Source organism: Vicugna pacos, chromosome 27, assembly GCF_048564905.1.
Source record: "Vicugna pacos chromosome 27, VicPac4, whole genome shotgun sequence".
NCBI classification, from domain to species: Eukaryota; Metazoa; Chordata; class Mammalia; order Artiodactyla; family Camelidae; genus Vicugna; species Vicugna pacos.
In genome coordinates, this window is record NC_133013.1 from 12101539 (window position 1) to 12111112 (window position 9574).

The following is a 9574-nucleotide window of genomic DNA, read 5'->3' on the forward strand; positions in this document are numbered from 1 at the left end:
ATTTCTGATTTATGGCCCTCTCTCAGGCGGATGTCCCCCTGCCTGTCAATTATGCCTCAAAGCAAATGCTAAGTGAATGCTGGCTGGTAAAATTAATAAGGGAAACCTTTACTCAAAAACCTGGGAAAGAGGCTTGAAAAGGGGATCATTCAACCAGGCAGGAACTCGCTGGCTGCCTGTGATATTTATACGCCCAGAGAGAGGAACATGGCGAATTCCGTCACACACAGGAGGGACAACCATTTTTCCCCCCTCCATATTTGGCTCTCAGCTGCTCTGGGGAACACAGAGACCATCGGGGTGAAAGTTCACTGGTTCCAGTCCCCTGCCAAGGGGGCCTGGGTCATGCTCAGGCTTTGCAAAACAAAAGAAGTTTTTTTCTTCAATTTGTTACTACAAACTGTTCCTTTCGGCACAAACCCCCGAACTGGAAAGACACCTTCTTCTCTTATTAATATTTTCAATTGAAGTATTGTGGGGTTGTCACCACCCTGTAAATTCAACCGCGGGGAGCAAGCCATGGCTTCCCTTTTAGCTAGTTGTGGCAATTGGTTTGGCATTTTTTGTTTCTTTCTCCTTCCAAAAAAGAACAATGAACAAAGATCAGCGAGCTTCTCAATCTGTCATTCTGGTTCGTACAGGTGTCGTTTTTCTCCTTGACCAAAATGCCTCCCAGCTGTCCACTCCTGCCTTAAACCCCAACAAACCTCAGATAGTTCTGTTCCGTGATAGGAAGACATCCCTCGCCTGCCACTCTGGTGTTGGTGTTGGGCTAAACGCTCAGGATGGCATGAAACAGCCAGTGAGAAATGAAAAGGTCCCAGTGACAACACCGCGGAGTAGTCTGTTGTCTGAGGCGCCACCTGCAAAGGGATAAAAGACTAGAGCCACAGAATGTGTGTTTCATACGTCTTGGTAATTGCCCTCGATGGTATAATCACACAGGCAGGGTTTCATTTCCCCCTAAATGCTGCGCATAGAATGACAGCTTTCAAAATTTCACGGCACGAGTCTATGATGTTCAAAGACCAGTAAGTTACCGTTGATTATTCAAGAGAGCTGGAGTTTAATGAGTGACTTAAAGGATTTTGACTTTGAACATGGCTCAGATAAGGCCACATGATTGACCGTGGCTTTCCTTTATCTGCATGTTCACCACTGTCCCACAAGGCTGCAAATCTCGACCAGCTATGTTTGTGGAAACTTCTGCCACACACTTGCATGTGCTCAGAGATGCCCCGGCCACCCTCCAGCTCTCACGATGAGGGTGAGTAAATTTATTTCTTTCTCTTTCCTCAAAGATACACACTTAAAATTGTGTGGTATATACATGGTCTCTATGAGCAAAATAAGCAGTGCTGGAACTTTCTTTTGCCAAAGAAACAAAAGGAAAAAAGAAGAGAAAGAGTTGTGTCATCAAGTAAGCTTCGCGCTTTGCTGGGACAACCAATTATAACCTTATTTGAAAATGTGTCCTTCATTTCTGAGTCTCTTAAACAGATAGAAACCCTGACATCAGAGTTACTAAAATGCATATTCTTCTCCACATTTCTATGTTTACGTACAGAATAACATACTAGTATATATAATGTTACATTATTATTGTAAAATTGTGTGATATATTAGCCTTGTAAAAGTGTAAGAAAAATTATAAATTGACATTTACAGTTATATACATTTACAGCTACATACATTATTATTGTAAAATTGTGTGATTTATTAGCATTGTAAAAATAGATAAAAACAGAAAATTATAAGAAAGATAATAAATTATCCTTTATTCCAGTACCTAACTGTGACCTCTACTGTTAGGTTTTCTTGCACAAACTATAAAATTTTGTTTCCTAAGTATCATAATATAGACCCTTAAACATACTTCATTTTAATTTCTGCACAATATAGCACTACGTGGATATACCATAATTTATTTAAGCAATACTTTGTAGTCCAATATATTTCGTTGTTGTTTGAGTTCATAAATTATGTTACAAGGAAAACTTTAAAAAATAACACTTTCCATTTATATTTTAGATTATTCCTTAGGCTTCACACCTAAGAAAGTAATTACTTGGTCAAAGGCTGTAGAGATGTTTAAGGTTCTTGGTTATTAATGCTAAACTGTTTTCAACAACAACAAAATAATTTCAATTGTAACAATAATTATTTCAGGGGGAGAAGCTGTATATAAAATATTCAAAATATTTGAATCAATGACTCTACTCTTCAGAGCTTTGACTAGTGAAGGAGGGGAAGAAAATGTAGATACACACACAGAAATTTGCATCTACAGATCCCCAAAATGGTCTTTCCATAGTCCCTTTAGCTATGAAGAGGCCTTTGATTAAGAAAGCCTAAAAAAATCATTAGCTCATTTTCAAAACATTTGAAAGGGACACAAAGCATGGTAATCTTAAATGCCATATCTGAACGTATCTTACTGCTTAGCATTCACAGTGTCATCAAATTCTACAACCAGAGGAAAAAAAAAAATAGAGAGGCATTTTGTTAAATGGGGCTACACATTTTGGGAAACAGATTTCTTTGGGGGCTTGATGAAAGCAATGGACCTTTTTCCCAGGGAGAAATGCTCACAGCCACAGTCAGCCACAGCTTTGATATAACATTGCTGGATTCAAGAGGTGGGTTCAAAGTTCTTCTGAATTCTCTCCTCAGAGTCCGAAGAGTCTAGGCTGAGAGCCTTTGAGTTCTAATCCCACCACCATCTCCAATGTACAGATGAGAAAATTAAAGTATAAAGGAGTTAAAAGATTTGTCCGCACTCATAAAAGGAGTTGCTAATAATGCTGGAACTGTAATCTATGTTTTATGACCTCCCGATGGGTACCATTTTAGACCCATTTTACAGATCACAAAATGGAAATTCAAAAAGGGAAAAGATTGCTAACCATCATCATCTATGATGTGATAAACAGAGCACAAGAAAGTGACTACGCTTCCAGGCACTTGAGTTCATACCTGAGTTTGTATCCCTTCCCCTCACCATGAAGAAAATAAATTTGTTTTGGGGAATATACATCTTGGAAATAGATCAGTTAACTGTAGGTGGTCAAGTTATTTATCTTGATCAAATAATGCTTTTTCTCTGAAATACTTTGTGTGAACTATAGAAACTCCACATATAAAAGCTTCACAGGTGTATTTGCCTACCTGGGTAATTCCCAGGACAGGTGTTTGCTTCTCCGTGGGCTTATCCAATTTGCATTGGCAAATATGAACAGACTTCTCACTGAGAGCACTCTCTTCTGCACTTTCAAGTTTGCCCCTTCTAGTTCTGAAGCTGACAGTAGTCATCTGGTTTAATTTTTGAGTGTGCGATGTCTACAACCAGTAAAGTTCGTCGAGTAAATTGAATACTTCTTCCCTCGGGCTTGCTCATTTACAAAACACATGGAAGAAAGATGTAAATGTTGCTTGGTTTTGATAAGGTCTTTTATGGATCCTAGTTCCCAATTTGGTGGCACAGAAGTGAGATGCCACAAATTGTCAGGAAGCCCACCTTCTTGAAGCCAACAGATCAATAAATATGGAGACAACCAGGTCCACAGGGCATCACTGCCCATCGCCTACTAGCTGTTTGATCATATCACGGCTCTCAGAATCATCAGAGGCAATTTAATCAAACGGTAGCTGGCCACTGGGTAATTGTTTTCTAGGCTTGTTAGAAAAATAAAGGTTGGCATTCATTAAATGAGTATCCCCTTGCATGTTGATTGCTCTGCTAATTTCTTGTTGGTAATCCGTTGCTCTATCTTTCAAAAAAAGCCTGAATTCCAGCCTAGTGATTCAGTACCCAGAGGGACAAATTAAAACTCAGAACTACATCAGGGGCCTCCAGGGTCGAGACTCCAGAAAAGTCAGGTCACCAAGCAGAGGGGTCACCCACAAGCAAGCCTGCGTTCCCTTTTCTCTGCATGTTTTCTACTTTTCTGCCAGATATATTTAGGGGCCTAGCTTCTTAAATGACCACTTTCTGTCACTCATACTATGAAAACCGTGACAGTTCACACACTGAAGATAACTTTTATGTCCATCTCAGAACCTGCCTGAAACAGAGCAGACGAGTACTTCTCAGGACTGTCTCCACAGTCAGCTGCTGGAGAAGAAAAGCAAAGAAAAGACTGAAGAACGAGGAATGATTCCTTCATTAGGTTTAAAATCAGCTCATCTTGCTGTGCGTTAACTAACCTGGCCACCAGTATTTTTCAGCAACTATATGCTTCTTCCTACAGAGATCATGGTCATATGCCATCCAACCCTGCCTTGAATCAACCCTAATTAAGTGGGCCGATCATCATGTCACCCCAAAAGGGGGAGAAAAAAGACCCCAGTTCCTGTCTTACCAGGAGGTGGTGTGTGGCGCAGCAAAAGATGTTAAAGGATTTATTTAGGAAAAAAAAAAAAAGGTACGCTTCCAAGAATGGGACATAGACTGACTGATCCAGGGGAGGAAAAGCGCCGGTATTTGCTTGCTTTCTCTCATATCCTCGCTTAAAGGTGGTCTTCTGATTGACGGCTCTTGCCCCTGGAATGCTTAGTCACGTTTGTCCCCCTTGGCCATGGCTTTACCCCTGGTGTATAGAGGAAAACCCATGGGGGGCGGTTGGTGGTGGGGTAGCCAAACTGCAACAACATTATATTATAATGAACACTGAGTCATGTCCACTTAAGTCCTTTTTCTACTGCGAAGTTGCAACTGTCGGGTTCTAACCAGTTTTTTTTGCTGGCGCTCATTTAGAAGAGGTTAAAGTCCCTTTACGCTGGAGGCAGGCATAACACCATCTTCTGGACCATCCTCTCTGTCCTCCACCTGTCTGCCTGGTGCCCCCACTTATCTACCTACCTAACAATCAGATCACTGATTAAGAGAGTCCCCATTTTGGCTGTCATATCTCTTTTGACCAGATCGTGTTGGTCTTTGGTGAATTTTTTCCTTAGAAAGGAGAGACAGAAAATAATCTTTCCTCCTCTGCATGGGCATCCTTGCCACAGTGGGTCAGACTTCTAGTTATCTGGACTCAGAGAGACACGGAGTGGGCAAAAGTAGGTGGTCAAATCTTCCGAGGTATTAATCCTCATTAATGATGACCTTGAATGAACTGTTTTCCCTCACTGAGCTTAAGCTAACTCATCTGCAAAATGGAGACCGTGAGATGCTTCAAAGGGGAAACGCATGGAACATTTAGTGTGGGGTCCTGGATATAGTAGAGACTCAGCAAATGATAGTTACTCTCAGTAATGGAATGTGAATAGTATTATCAGGGCTTTTTTCCATTTCTGTGTAAGCTTCTGATATATTACAGCCTGAAGCTTGAACTGAGATGGCAGACTTAAGTTCCACGTGAGAGAATCTGAGTTCTTCCTGAAGATCCGAGAGCTACCATTACTATTTAGCCCCGTCACCCTCCACTTGCTCCTGTGAGTGGGCAGGTCGGTGCAGAACCCCAGGATACCTGCATAATGACGTGCAGAAAAAGCAGTCCTGGGACCTTTTCAATTTCAAGGAAGTTCCGAAATGAACACAGATGTTATCTTTGATGTGGTCACAATTTTCACAGGATGGGTGACAGAATTAATTTGGAATCATGAGAAGAAGATGTCATCTAATTTCTCTGTGATGAAAGAAAAATCAAATATTTCATTTATTTAGTTTCTGGAAAAAAAATCACTGATTTTTTTCAATTAAAAAAAAAACTGAAATGTAAGTTTTAGAGAGCATATTTTTCACCAGGTAGCAGACCAATAGCAGAGGCTAGTTCAAGCCAGCATATAAGTACTGTGATTTATTTGAGCTGGGTAACTTTCCATAAACTCATGCTTAATATGCATTTTCTAGTTGTTGAGATACTATTGTATGAACATGCATGTTATTTCCAAATGCAAATAAAAGAACTATAAAATATGATTTGAGCCATATGCTTTCTCTCTTTTCTTTTAAAAAAAATGACATGCAGAAAATAAATTGGGGTATGAATTCGTAGAGGCCTGTAGAAATTCATTAAAAAAAATTTTAAATAGCCAGGTGACACCTGAAACAGGGTCTTTGTAACACCCTGAAAAGATCCAGGTTACCTTAGCATCTGGCCTCACCAGCCCCAAGGCTGGAAACCTTGGACAATCCAGCTGGTTCCAGTACGATTTCAGAGCTGGTAGACCTCATTAGCTGAATTTCTCCATCTGCTGGTGAGTTTGCTGGTCTAGGTCTCATGGACTATAATGCACGTGGCGCATGTGGAGTGGAAAATGGAACCCATTCAACCCATTCAACCCATTCAACGACAACAACAAAAAAGTGAAAACCTTGCCTGCTCCACCACCCACTTTTAATCTATTAATTCATTGTGTAAAGCACGTCAAAAAGTTGAGTCTGATCCCGATTCAGAATTAGAGAAACTGCTTCTATGCAAACAGGTGTTCATATAATCATCGTTGTCATTGTCAGTAGCACCATCATTCTTACCATCTGTCTACTGTGTGCCGGGAACTGTGCTCGGACCTACATACTTCACACCAGTTAGGTCTCCAGGCCACGTGGGGAATTAAATATCCTCATGACATTCAGAAAGAGCCCTTTCGTGTTTGACAATTTGGAACAAGGTGGAAATACCATTGTCCTTTTCTTGCAAATTCCCTTGGCTTCATTTTGCCACTTGTTTCATAAACACACTTTGCACATACCAGTCACAGCATAAGCAGGTGGAAAAAGGGCCCAGCCACAGCCCACCGACCGGGGTTTAAATCCCAGCGCCTACATCTACCTACTGAGTGATTGACTCTGGGCACGTAGCTGCTAACCTGTCTCCTATCTCCCACCTAAAAATGCAGAAACTAGTACTTACCTTATAAAACACATCTAGTGCCGCAAAGAGCGTAGGTATCAGTAAAACAGCTTTGTTATTATTTGACTTTCTTGTGGCTGAGGATCCGCAGTTACCTCTAAAAAGGAAGAGAAATGGTTATTGGCTACCTTAAGAACTTTTACAAAATACAGCTAATTGTTATTCACTTGCTTAAAAACAAGAGACAAGGCTCCTATGGCAACTCTGAAGGAGTTACTGAAAAATCAATCCGTCCAGTGCCATTAGGGTGGCCCGGTTCAAAGGAGGCCAAAAGTCACTGCTCTGCCACGTCCTCCGGGTCAGAGCGCAGTCCAGCCTCTCAGCGTCCCACTCCCTCCCCGGGGCCTCTGCACAGCGCCCGAGGCCTGTTCCTGCTACCTCCCGAGGAATCTCAGCCTGCCTGACAGACGGGGATGGATATCATCAAAACTGGCCTCCCCAGAGGGAAGAAGTTCAGTTGTTGATCCTTTGCCTTTTAAAGCGCAAAAAAAATGGCGTGTTTTTATTTTTTCGACAATATGTTTTTGCCAATTTGCACTTGGAAAGGCATAAATATATAAAAAGGGAATTTCCTCTTCTCTGAATAATTAGGAGAGAAAAATGTAGCTTTTGCTCAGGGCACATCTGCTTTAGTTTTTCAGCTGTGTATTTAAAGGGAAAGGCTGTCAAAAGGAGCCAGTCCTTTTTGTGCACCCACGATATGCTGGACTCCTACCTAATTCACTGTAAAATGGATAGATAGATATGTAGATAGACATATATATTTAACATGGATCCTACGCAAAAGATATTATTATCATTTCTATGTGATAACAGTTTTATTTGTATGGCATTTATTATTTTATTTGCAAATAAACATTTGTATTCATTTGTAATGCAGACTTGTACTAAGAATGTATTTAATATGGCTGATCCCTTGTTTGAAAGATGTGGAAAGCTGTTGTCACGAAAAACTAAATAAATAAAAGTAAATATGACCGAAAAAAAGAAATAGATGTGGAAACTCACAGAAGTTAAATGCTTTGCCTTGTCAGAAGGTAAATGCCCATAGTTGCAAAGTGGTAAATATTACAGCCATTACTTTTGGGATCCAAGCCTCATCTTCCTTTGCATGGTTAATAACTCCTTATCAGTGCAGCTTGTTCCAATTTCTGTCTCCTTATTTCAGAAAACATGTTAGGTGCTAAATGAATTTGGTTGATTTTCTGTACATCCTGCTTGAACACGAGTAACGTATCTTGCAGGCAGGATTTCTTTGGATCACTAGGTTCACGGGGACTTTTGAGGGATGGCGTGCTGGGTCCAGTGTGGGTTAAGGACACCACCAGAGAATCAGGCACTTCAGCCCTGGATGGGGCCTTGAGGGCTGACAGGTCGGATGCATTTCACCTTTGTTTATTTCTGACTTAAGAGTTCTGTATGACTTTAAACATTGTCAAATATCACCCTCTCTCATTCTCTCGTGTTGGAGAAAGGGTTATCAAATATTTCTTTGCTGACCTAGCATATAATAGAAACTCACTGTTTCTGGGACAAGCTGAAGAATTAGCCCCAGTCCCCTCCCCCTCCCTCTCTCCATATCCTTGGCCAAGCAAGCGCACAGTCCCTCCCACTGAAGCTGAGTGGGCCGCTCCACCCCTGACTTTGAACTGGGCCACGTGACTTCTTTGCAAGTGAGTAGGTTTGGCACAAGCAGGGGATTGAAATGTGTTTGTGCCCTTGGGCTTGCCTGCTTGTGCTTCTGCTACGCTTCCCTCCATGAGGTTTCTGCCCCTTCCTCCTGAGCTCCAGGTTTATACACAGCGCTGACCAGAGCCCAAGCCATAACGAGGCGGGAAGCCAAGCCCAGCCCGATCCGCTGCTTGAAGCAGCATGGCCCAGCTGACCCCCAGCTGACCCTCAGCAGAGCTGCAGACACAAAACAAATAAATGCTAATTGTATCCTCCACGATTTTGTGGTTGTTCCACAGCAACCAAAGTTTGTGTAGCCTCTGATCATCTTTTTGGACAGTATAGTGGTAAAACTATAAAATGTATAACCTTAGCAGAGTGTAATGTTTATAAATCTAAGGCTTTTTTTAAAATGAGCGATTTCCAGAATATCTGTTGCTTACTTTTCTTTTGTAGAAATTAAACTCAATTTGAAACAAATCCTAGACAAGAAAGCTGTTGGTTGAAGAGGTGGACAGAGAAGGCGAATAATCACTTTCCTCTAATGTTATTACATTGTTCACCCAAGTACTGAACAAAGCTCTCATTTGTTCATTAATTTATTCAACAAGCTGCACCTCTTTGCAGCAGGTAAGAGCTTTTTCCAGATGAGCAGCCCAGGTTGCCCAAATGAGCTCGCAGCTTCAAACAGAGACAGAGGTTCAAATAATCGGTCTACCAGGTGGTAAGAGGCTAACAAGGATGTGTGAATGGTGTGAAATTTGAAGCAGGCTTTCAAATGACAAAAGCTCAGAGGGGTTGTGTCCTTATGGCTAACTCAGTGATGATCTGTGTGCTTTATATCAATTGTCTCATTTAATCTTCAAAACCCTCTGAAATACCATGGAAATAACTAATATTACTTCCATTTTACCAATGAGGAGATAGAGGTCCACAAAGTTGAGTAACTCATCCAGGTTCGGGTATCCCTTAAAGACAGCGGCTGTATTTGAACTTGCACAGTCTGATTCCGGAGTCCAGGCTCCTCACCAGTGTACCACGGGCTG

General features: G+C 41.4%; 1 long non-coding RNA gene across 1 annotated transcript; it reads right to left on the reverse strand.

The window, feature by feature from the left end:
* Positions 1-599: 599 nt before the first annotated feature.
* On the reverse strand, positions 600-7314 carry LOC140689803 (uncharacterized). The gene is made up of 3 exons (XR_012064928.1): positions 7236-7314; positions 6858-6954; positions 600-863 (listed from the first exon to the last, which is right to left on the reverse strand). It is a non-coding gene; the product is annotated as an uncharacterized lncRNA (long non-coding RNA).
* Between the last annotated feature and the right edge of the window lie 2260 nt (positions 7315-9574).